Source organism: Oncorhynchus clarkii, chromosome 17 (genome assembly GCF_045791955.1).
Source record: "Oncorhynchus clarkii lewisi isolate Uvic-CL-2024 chromosome 17, UVic_Ocla_1.0, whole genome shotgun sequence".
NCBI lineage: Eukaryota > Metazoa > Chordata > Actinopteri > Salmoniformes > Salmonidae > Oncorhynchus > Oncorhynchus clarkii.
The window spans coordinates 70661062-70673070 of NC_092163.1; positions in this window are offsets into that span (position 1 = coordinate 70661062).

Below are 12009 nucleotides of genomic sequence, written 5' to 3' on the forward strand. Positions count from 1 at the left end.
AAAGAGAGAGGCTGCTGCCTTCAACCCGCTGTTTCCTAAAACATCAGTGTACTTTAGGGAGAAAGAGAGAGGCTGCTGACTTCAACCCGCTGTTTCCTAAAACATCAGTGTACTTTAGAGAGAAAGAGAGAGGCTGCTGCCTTCAACCCGTTGTCTCCTTTTATTAGCCAGCTTGATTTCACACCATTGTTAATATGGTATTATAATAAAGAGAAATCACCATTGTTAATATGTTAGAAATATCAGAGTTGTTATTATGTTAGAGAGATCACAGTTGTTCTTATGGTGTCATGCTAGAGAGATCACAGTTGTTATTATGGTATTATACTAGAGAGAGAGAGAGAGAGAGAGAGAGAGAGAGATCACTTTTGTTAATATGGTATTATGCTAGAGAGAGAGAGAGAGATCACCATTGTTAATATGGTATTATGCTAGGGAGAGAGAGAGAGAGAGAGAGAGAGAGAGAGAGATCACCATTGTTAATATGGTATTATGCTAGAGAGAAAGTTAGAGAGATCACCATTGTTAATATGGTATTAAGCTAGAGAGAAAGTTAGAGAGATCACCATTGTTAATATGGTATTATGCTAGAGAGAGAGAGAGATCACCATTGTTAATATGGTATTATGCTAGAGAGAGAGAGAGATCACCGTTGTTAATATGGTATTATGCTAGAGAGAGAGAGAGATCACCGTTGTTATTGTTGTATTATGCTAGAGAGAGAGAGAGATCACCGTTGTTAATATGGTATTATGCTAGAGAGAGAGAGAGATCACCGTTGTTAATATGGTATTATGCTAGAGAGAGAGAGAGATCACCGTTGTTAATATGGTATTATGCTAGAGAGAGAGAGAGATCACCGTTGTTAATATGGTATTATGCTAGAGAGAGAGAGAGATCACCGTTGTTAATATGGTATTATGCTAGAGAGAGAGAGAGATCACCGTTGTTATTGTGGTATTATTGTCACGCCCTGGCTTTAGTTATCTTTGTTTTCTTTATTATTTTGTTTAGGTCAGGATGTGACATGGGGGAATTATGTGTTTTGTCTGGTCTATCGTTGTCTCTGATTGGGAACCATATTTAGGCAGCCATATTCTGTGGGTACTTTGTGGGTGATTGTCTTCTGTCTTTGTGTCATTGCACCAGATAGGACTGTTTCGGTTTTCACATTTGTTGTTTAGTATTTTGTAGTGTTCTCGGTTATCGTCTATATTAAAGATGTTGAACACTAACCACGCTGCATTTTGGTCCTCCTTTCCTTCAACGGAAGAAAACCGTTACAATTATGCTCTCTATTATGCTAAAGAGAGAGATCACCATTGTTATTATGGTATTATTCTAGAGAGAGAGAGAGATCACCATTGCTATTATGGTATTATTCTAGCGAGAGAGAGATCACCATTGTTATTATGGTATTATGCTAGAGAGAGAGAGAGAGAGATCACCATTGTTAATATGGTATTATTCTAGAGAGAGAGAGAGATCACCATTGTTATTATGGTATTATTCTAGAGAGAGAGATCACCATTGTTATTATGGTATTATGCTAGAGAGAGAGAGATAACCATTGTTATTATGGTATTATGCTAAAGAGAGATCACCGTTGTTATTATGGTATTATGCTAGAGAGAGAGAGAGAGAGAGAGAGAGAGATCACCATTGTTAATATGGTATTATGCTAGACAGAGAGAGATCACCATTGTTAATATGGTATTAGAGAGAGAGAGAGAGAGAGAGAGAGAGAGAGAGATCACCATTGTTAATATGGTATTATTCTAGAGAGAGAGAGATCACCATTGTTAATATGGTATTATTCTAGAGAGAGAGAGAGATCACCATTGTTATTATGGTATTATGCTAGAGAGAGATCACCGTTGTTATTATGGTATTATGCTAGAGAGAGAGAGAGAGAGAGAGAGAGATCACCATTGTTAATATGGTATTATGCTAGACAGAGAGAGATCACCATTGTTAATATGGTATTAGAGAGAGAGAGAGAGAGAGAGAGAGAGAGAGAGAGAGAGAGAGATCACCATTGTTAATATGGTATTTTGCTAGAGAGAGAGATCACCATTGTTAGTATGGTATTATGCTAGAGAGAGAGAGAGCGAGAGAGAGAGAGAGATCACCATTGTTAATATGGTATTATGCTAGAGAGAGAGAGAGAGAGAGAGAGAGAGAGAGAGAGAGAGAGAGAGAGAGAGAGAGAGAGAGAGAGAGAGATCACTGTTGTTATTATGGTATTATGCTAGAGAGAGAGAGACACATCCTGATAGATAAACATGTCCACCAAAATAATACCAAAATATATGCTTGCTTTATCGACTTGCAAAAAGCATTTGATTCTATTTGATTCTGTTCTACAAAGTTATTGAAAGTGGTGTAGGGGGTAAAACATATGACATAATTAAATCAATGTATACTGGCAATACGTGCAGCATTAAAATTGGCAAGAAAAGAACAGAATTCTTTAACCAGGGGCGGTGCCTTCGTAAGGGTTGCAATCTAAGCCCTGCACTCTTCAATATTTACATCAACGAATTGGCCACTACTCTAGAAAAATCCTCAGCCCCTGGTGTTAGTCTCCACAATTCAGAAGTTAAATGCCTACTCTTCGCAGATGACCTATGCCTGCTACCACCCACAGCACATAGCCTACAGCAGAGCCTGGACCTGCTAGAGCAGTACTGCCAGACCTGGGCCCTGGCAGTAAACCCCCAAAAGACTAAAATAATGATTTTTCCAGAGAAGATCCAGATCTCAGGGAATTAGACCAAAGTTCTCAATTGGTACAACATATATAGAGTACTGCACACACTACAATTACTTAGGTTTAAACATACGCTCAACTGGACACCTTAATGAGGCAGTGAATGAACTGAGAGAGAAAGCACGCAGGGCATTCTACTCCATTAAAAAGCTAATTAAAATTGAAATACCTATTAAAATTAGGATAAAACTAATTGAATATGTCATTGAACCAATTGCACTTTATGGCAGCGAGGTGTGGGGTCCACTTGCAAAACAAAATTTCATCAAATGGGACAAACACCCCATTGAAACCCAGCATGCAGAGGTATGTAAGATTCTCCTACATATCCAGAGGAAAACTACAAACAATGCATGCAGGGCAGAATTAGGCCAATATCCACTAATAATAAAAACTCAAAAAAGAGCAATTAAGTTTTGAAACATCTAAAATACAGTGACCCCCTCTCATATCACTACCAAGCCCTGCAATGCCAAGAGCTGAGCAAAGAAAAGAGTCCCCTCATCCAGCTGGTCCTGGGGCTGAGTTCACAAACCTGTTCTACTAACACACTGAAGCCTCAGGACCAGAACATCCAATCAATCAGGATAAACCAAATTACAACACAGTCAAAACAAAACTATATTGCTTATTGGGAAACACAAGCACAAACACAAAGTAAAATGCAGTGCTATCTGGCCCTAAATTGACAGTACACTGTGGCTAAATATTTGACCATGGTTACTGATCAAAACCTTAGAAAAACCTTGACAAAGTACCGGCTCAGTGAGCACAGCCTTGCCATTGAGAAGGGTAGACACAGGAAAACCTGGCTCCCTGTAGAGGAAAGGCTGTGCAACCACAGCAGAACCTGGCTCCCTGTAGAGGAAAGGCTGTGCAACCACTGTACCACAGCAGAACCTGGCTCCCTGTAGAGGAAAGGCTGTGCAACCACTGTACCACAGCAGAACCTGAGACAGAGCTGCATTTCCCGACAAAATGTAAAAAATATAAAACAATTAGAGAGTGTCATTTCCCCAAATTTGAAACCCCTTTTCAAGGTTTCAAAGACCTCTCTGATGAGAGTAGGCTACCTGTCCTGTTGGGGGAGGACGCAGAGAGCTGTGGGTTGGCAGCGCACTACATTGAAGACCTCTCTGATGAGAATAGGATACCTGTCCTGTTGGGGGAGGACGCAGAGAGCTGTGGGTTGGCAGCGCACTACATTGAAGACCTCTCTGATGAGAATAGGATACCTGTCCTGTTGGGGGAGGACGCAGAGAGCTGTGGGTTGGCAGCGATGAAGACCTGTCCTGTTGGGGGAGGACGCAGAGAGCTGTGGGTTGGCAGCGCACTACATTGAAGACCTCTCTGATGAGAGTAGGATACCTGTCCTGTTGGGGGAGGACGCAGAGAGCTGTGGGTTGGCAGCGCACTACATTGCTGCCTGCCATAAGATGAGGGACAGTGTCTGACAGACCAATCAACCTACTATACTGTATGCTTATTGTTATTGTTAAATGTATGGTTATTTTGACACTTGCTTATTGTTGTTACTGTTGTCCCGTTGACAATTTTGATTCTCATTTTTACATTGTAAATATCCAAAAATAAGCTTTGGCAATATGTACATTGTTACGTCATGCCAATAAAGCTAGAGATTATGCTAGAGAGAGAGAGATCATTGTTGTTATTATGGTATTATGCTAGAGATGCTCTTGTTTCTATGGTATTTTGCTAATATGTTTGCAAGATAAACTTGCATTTTACAGTCGGTCTTCTTGTTGCATGTTGCATTCATTCAGATGCAATGAGAAGCTCTGTTACTGTTGTAGCGGTATTTAGAGTTTCTTGCCTCCCGCCATAGTGTAATGGGAATCATGTCACATATGACAACCTTACTTTCTTTTAGTAAAGAATGTGAACACATGCGTGACCCTGACCTGCAGCTGCCCGCCTGTATGTTCCCACTTCCCCCAGCAGCTACCAGGACTAAGATGTCTGCGGAAACATGTCCAGCGCCAGACCACACAACAACTGTTCTCCATCTATCATTCATTGTCCCATTGCAGCGGCAAAGAACATGCTTTTAGATAGTGGTTATTGAGTTGAGTACTGGGCAGTGCATCTTGTCTTCAGTTTCTGGTCAACCATCTGCTTCACACCCAATTCCATGTACTATTGTTTATGTTGGAGTGAGTGCTCACCCAGTGCGAGCAAAATTGTCCCAATGTGCCATCATTGTCTTGCACAGTTTCTCCTCATCATCGTCGACTGTCACTGTACCTCTCATGAAGGGATTAAGGGAGAAGATAAGGACTGATCGGATGTTACCTTGTTTTGAAATTAATATGATCTCCACAAGCTGCTTTCTAAAATGTAGCAACGCTGGCTCAATGGTTGAAGACAGGCCTAACCTGACCCCTTGTGGCTGTCATTGGAATAACATAATAATATCAGAGTGCTATATGATTCTCATTGCACTATTTTACATTGAAGGTAAAGTGTAACCATTTCAACCAAGAATTTCAGCATTTGAACCACCAAGAAGAAATGCACTTGTAAAATAACCGTATATGCCTCTGCTAGTAATAACTTCTAATCATTTCCTCAACTTGTGGCGCTCACCAACTCCTCTTCACTTTTCTCTCTCATATACTTAGCAAACTGCTCAGTAGTTGTGTGGTCCAACCAAAGATGATTGATAAATTAAGATGTCTTACTCAGGCCATGTACCATTGAAAGAAATGGTCACAATTCCACTCTACTTATGGGGTGGCTCTACCATTGGCACCAATGCGATAGCAACTGGGTCTCGTCTACTTAGTTAGCTTCCTCTTCCGTCTCTGGTCACACCTTCAAGTTAACCACAATCTGGCCATGTAGGCTCTGTTTAGACAGGCAGCCCCAATTCAGATTTTTTTCTCTCACTAATTGGTCTTTTGAACAACCAGATCAGCTCCGAAAAAGATCTGATGTAAAAACAGATCTGATGATTGGTCAAAAGACCAACTAGTGGAAAAAAGATCAGAATTGGGCTGCCTGTGTTAATGCAGCCATTGAGTTTTGTGCATATGCGATTGTATACATTTAAATAGAGAATGGGGAGGGACAACCAATAAATCATAAGCCTGTCATATCACAAATGATGTGATACACGCTACCACATCTGTATTGAAAGACTGGGTGCATATAGCAAAAGTGAGTAGAATGAATGTTTTTGTTCTTTAGTTCACCTGCAAACTGCCATATGGCTCAATCTGCTCCAGATGTGGTTTCACTCAGGGTAACAACAGCCAGCTTGAGGAATGAACCTATTCACTTTTAATGAGGCAGGATGATAGGCACCTGAAGAACAGAACACGTGATATGAGCTGCAGTAATATGTCTCATTACTTCTCTGTTGTAGTTCTTTGTACCAAATTCATGTGTGAAAAATGACATGGAAATGTCCACAACTGTTCACGAAAAGAAAGCTCACAAGCCAGGTTTGGGTGGCAGATGAAATATCTTTATCTGACACTACTTTATAGTCATTATGACACATAGACAAAGTCACGTGATAAACACCATCGGACAGATAATATGGAGCAGACAGAAAAACAGAGAGCACGGAGCAGACAGAGAAACAGAGAATAGGAGCAGACAGAAAAACAGAGAGCACGGAGCAGACAGAAAAACAGAGAATACTGAGCAGACAGAAAAACAGAGAATACAGAGCAGACAGAACAACAGAGAGCACGGAGCAGACAGAGAAACAGAGAGTACGGAGCAGACAGAACAACAGAGAGTACGGAGCAGACAGAACAACAAAAAGTACGGAGCAGACATAACAACAGAGAATACGGAGCAGACAGAAAAACAGAGAGCACGGAGCAGACAGAATAACAGAGAATACAGAGCAGACAGAGAAACAGAGAATAGGAGCAGACAGAAAAACAGAGAATACGGAGCAGACAGAAAAACAGAGAATACGGAGCAGACAGAAAAACAGAGCAGACAGAAAACAGAGAATACGGAGCAGACAGAAAAACAGAGAATATGGAGCAGACAGAAAAACAGAGAATACAGAGCAGACAGAAAAACAGAGAATACGGAGCAGACAGAAAAACAGAGAATACGGAGCAGACAGAAAAACAGAGAATACGGAGCAGACAGAAAAACAGAGAATAAAGATCAGACAGAAAAACAGAGAATACGGAGCAGACAGAAAAACAGAGAATACAGAGCAGACAGAAAAACAGAGAATACAGAGCAGACAGAAAAACAGAGAATACGGAGCAGACAGAAAAACAGAGAATACGGAGCAGACAGAAAAACATAGAATACAGAGCAGACAGAAAAACAGAGAATACGGAGCAGACAGAAAAACAGAGAATACGGAGCAGACAGAAAAACAGAGAATACGGAGCAGACAGAAAAACAGAGAATACGGAGCAGACAGAAAAACAGAGAATACAGAGCAGACAGAAAAACAGAGAATACGGAGCAGACAGAAAAACAGAGAATACAGAGCAGACAGAAAAACAGAGAATACGGAGCAGACAGAAAAACAGAGAATATGGAGCAGACAGAAAAACAGAGAATACGGAGCAGACAGAAAAACAGAGAATACAGAGCAGACAGAAAAACAGAGAATACGGAGCAGACAGAAAAACAGAGAATACAGAGGAGACAGAAAAACAGAGAATACAGAGCAGACAGAAAAACAGAGAATACGGAGCCGACAGAACAACAGAGAATACGGAGCAGACAGAAAAACTGAGAATACAGAGCAGACAGAAAAACAGAGAATACGGAGAAGACAGAAAAACAGAGAATATGGAGCAGAGAGAAAACCAGAGAATATGGAGCAGACAGAAAAACAGAGATACGGAGCAGACAGAAAAACAGAGAATACGGAGCAGACAGAAAAACAGAGAATACAGAGCAGACAGAAAAACAGAGAATACGGAGCAGACAGAAAAACAGAGAATACAGAGCAGACAGAAAAACAGAGAATACAGAGCAGACAGAAAAACAGAGAATATGGAGCAGACAGAAAAACAGAGAATACAGAGGAGACAGAAAAACAGAGAATACGGAGCAGACAGAAAAACAGAGAATACGGAGCAGACAGAAAAACAGAGAATACAGAGCAGACAGAAATACAGAGAATACGGAGAAGACAGAAAAACAGAGAATATGGAGCAGACAGAAAAACAGAGAATATGGAGCAGACAGAAAAACAGAGAATACGGAGCAGACAGAAAAACAGAGAATACGGAGCAGACAGAAAAACAGAGAATACAGAGAAGACAGAAAAACAGAGAATACGGAGCAGACAGAAAAACAGAGAATACAGAGAAGACAGAAAAACAGAGAATACAGAGCAGACAGAAAAACAGAGAATACGGAGCAGACAGAAAAACAGAGAATATGGAGCAGACAGAAAAACAGAGAATACGGAGCAGACAGAAAAACAGAGAGCACGGAGCAGACAGAACAACAGAGAGTACGGAGCACACAGAACAACAGAGAGTACGGAGCAGACAGAAAAACAGAGAATACGGAGCAGACAGAAAAACAGAGAATACAGAGCAGACAGAAAACAGAGAATACAGAGCAGACAGAAAAACTAAGAATACAGAGCAGACAAAAATACAGAGTATAGGAGCAGACAGAAAAACAGAATACGGAGCAGACAGAAAAACAGAGAATACGGAGCAGAAAGAAAAACAGAGAATACGGAGCAGACAGAAAAACAGAGAATACGGAGCAGACAGAAAAACAGAATACGGAGCAGACAGAAAAACAGAGAATACGGAGCAGACAGAAAAACAGAATACGGAGCAGACAGAAAAACAGAGAATAGGGAGCAGACAGAAAAACAGAGAATACGGAGCAGACAGAAAAACAGAATACGGAGCAGACAGAAAAACAGAATACGGAGCAGACAGAAAAACAGAGAATACAGAGCAGACAGAAAAACAGAGAATACAAAGCAGACAGAGAAACAGAGAATAGGAGCAGACAGAAAAACAGAGAATACGGAGCAGACAGAAAAACAGAGCAGACAGAAAACAGAGAATACGGAGCAGACAGAAAAACAGAGAATATGGAGCAGACAGAAAAACAGAGAATACAGAGCAGACAGAAAACCAGAGAATATGGAGCAGACAGAAAAACAGAGAATACAGAGCAGACAGAAAAACAGAGAATACAGAGCAGACAGAAAAACAGAGAATACAGAGCAGACAGAAAAACAGAGAATATGGAGCAGACAGAAAAACAGAGAATACGGAGCAGACAGAAAAACAGAGAGCACGGAGCAGACAGAACAACAGAGAGTACGGAGCACACAGAACAACAGAGAGTACGGAGCAGACAGAAAAACAGAGAATACGGAGCAGACAGAAAAACAGAGAATACAGAGCAGACAGAAAAACAGAGAATACGGAGCAGACAGAAAAACAGAGAGCACGGAGCAGACAGAACAACAGAGAGTACGGAGCACACAGAACAACAGAGAGTATGGAGCAGACAGAAAAACAGAGAATACGGAGCAGACAGAAAAACAGAGAATACAGAGCAGACAGAAAACAGAGAATACAGAGCAGACAGAAAAACTAAGAATACAGAGCAGACAAAAATACAGAGTATAGGAGCAGACAGAAAAACAGAATACGGAGCAGACAGAAAAACAGAGAATACGGAGCAGAAAGAAAAACAGAGAATACGGAGCAGACAGAAAAACAGAGAATACGGAGCAGACAGAAAAACAGAATACGGAGCAGACAGAAAAACAGAGAATACGGAGCAGACAGAAAAACAATACGGAGCAGACAGAAAAACAGAGAATAGGGAGCCGACAGAAAAACAGAGAATACGGAGCAGACAGAAAAACAGAATACGGAGCAGACAGAAAAACAGAATACGGAGCAGACAGAATAACAGAGAATACGGAGCAGACAGAAAAACAGAGAATACAGAGCAGACAGAAAAACAGAGAATACAGAGCAGACAGAGAAACAGAGAATAGGAGCAGACAGAAAAACAGAGAATACGGAGCAGACAGAAAAACAGAGAATACGGAGCAGACAGAAAAACAGAGCAGACAGAAAAACAGAGAATATGGAGCAGACAGAAAAACAGAGAATATGGAGCAGACAGAAAAACAGAGAATACAGAGCAGACAGAAAAACAGAGAATACGGAGCAGACAGAAAAACAGAGAATACAGAGCAGACAGAAAAACAGAGAATACAGAGCAGACAGAAAAACAGAGAATACAGAGCAGACAGAAAAACAGAGAATATGGAGCAGACAGAAAAACAGAGAATACGGAGCAGACAGAAAAACAGAGAGCACGGAGCAGACAGAACAACAGAGAGTACGGAGCACACAGAACAACAGAGAGTACGGAGCAGACAGAAAAACAGAGAATACAGAGCAGACAGAAAAACAGAGAATACGGAGCAGACAGAAAAACATAGAATACAGAGCAGACAGAAAAACAGAGAATACAGAGCAGACAGAAAAACAGAGAATATGGAGCAGACAGAAAAACAGAGAATATGGAGCAGACAGAAAAACAGAGAATAGGAGCAGACAGAAAAACAGAGAATATGGAGCAGACAGAATAACAGAATAACAGAATACGGAGCAGACAGAAAAACAGAATACGGAGCAGACAGAAAAACAGAGAATACGGAGCAGACAGAAAAACAGAATACGGAGCAGACAGAAAAACAGAGAATACAGAGCAGACAGAAAAACAGAGAATATGGAGCAGACAGAAAAACAGAGAATATGGAGGAGACAGAAAAACAGAGAATACGGAGCAGACAGAAAAACAGAATACGGAGCAGAAAGATAAACAGAGAATACAGAGCAGACAGAAAAACAGAGAATATGGAGCAGACAGAAAAACAGAGAATAGGAGCAGACAGAAAAACAGAGAATATGGAGCAGACAGAATAACAGAATACGGAGCAGACAGAAAAACAGAATACGGAGCAGACAGAAAAACAGAGAATACGGAGCAGACAGAAAAACAGAGAATACGGAGCAGACAGAAAAACAGAGAATACGGAGCAGACAGAAAAACAGAATACGGAGCAGACAGAAAAACAGAGAATCGGAGCAGACAGAAAAACAGAATACGGAGCAGACAGAAAAACAGAGAATAGGGAGCAGACAGAAAAACAGAGAATATGGAGCAGACAGAAAAACAGAGAATACGGAGCAGACAGAAAAACAGAATACGGAGCAGACAGAAAAACAGAGAATACGGAGCAGACAGAAAAACAGAGAATACAGAGCAGACAGAAAAACAGAGAATACGGAGCAGACAGAAAAACAGAGAATACGGAGCAGACAGAAAAACAGAGAATATGGAGCAGACAGAAAAACAGAGAATACAGAGAAGACAGAAAAACAGAGAATATGGAGCAGACTTAAAAACAGAGAATAGGAGCAGACAGAAAAACAGAGAATACAGAGCAGACAGAAAAACAGAGAATACGGAGCAGACAGAAAAACAGAATACGGAGCAGACAGAAAAACAGAGAATACGGAGCAGACAGAAAAACAGAGAATATGGAGCAGACAGAAAAACAGAGAATATGGAGCAGACAGAAAAACAGAGAATATGGAGCAGACAGAAAAACAGAGAATACGGAGCAGACAGAAAAACAGAATACGGAGCAGACAGAAAAACAGAATACGGAGCAGACAGAAAAACAGAGAATACGGAGCAGACAGAAAAACAGAATACGGTGCAGACAGAAAAACAGAGAATAGGGAGCAGACAGAAAAACAGAGAATACGGAGCAGACAGAAAAACAGAATACGGAGCAGACAGAAAAACAGAATACGGAGCAGACAGAAAAACAGAGAATACGGAGCAGAGAGAAAAACAGAATACGGAGCAGACAGAAAAACAGAGAATACGGAGCAGACAGAAAAACAGAGAATAGGAGCAGAGAGAAAAACAGAGAATACAGAGCAGACAGAAAAACAGAGAGCACGGAGCTGACAGAAAAACAGAGAATACAGAGCAGACAGAAAAACAGAGAATACAGAGCAGACAGAAAAACAGAGAATACGGAGCAGACAGAAAAACAGAGAGCACGGAGCAGACAGACAAACAGAGAATACAGAGCAGACAGAAAAACAGAGAATAGGAGCAGACAGAAAAACAGAGAGCACGGAGCAGACAGAAAAACAGAGAATACAAAGCAGACAGAAAAACAGAGAATAGGGAGCAGACAGAAA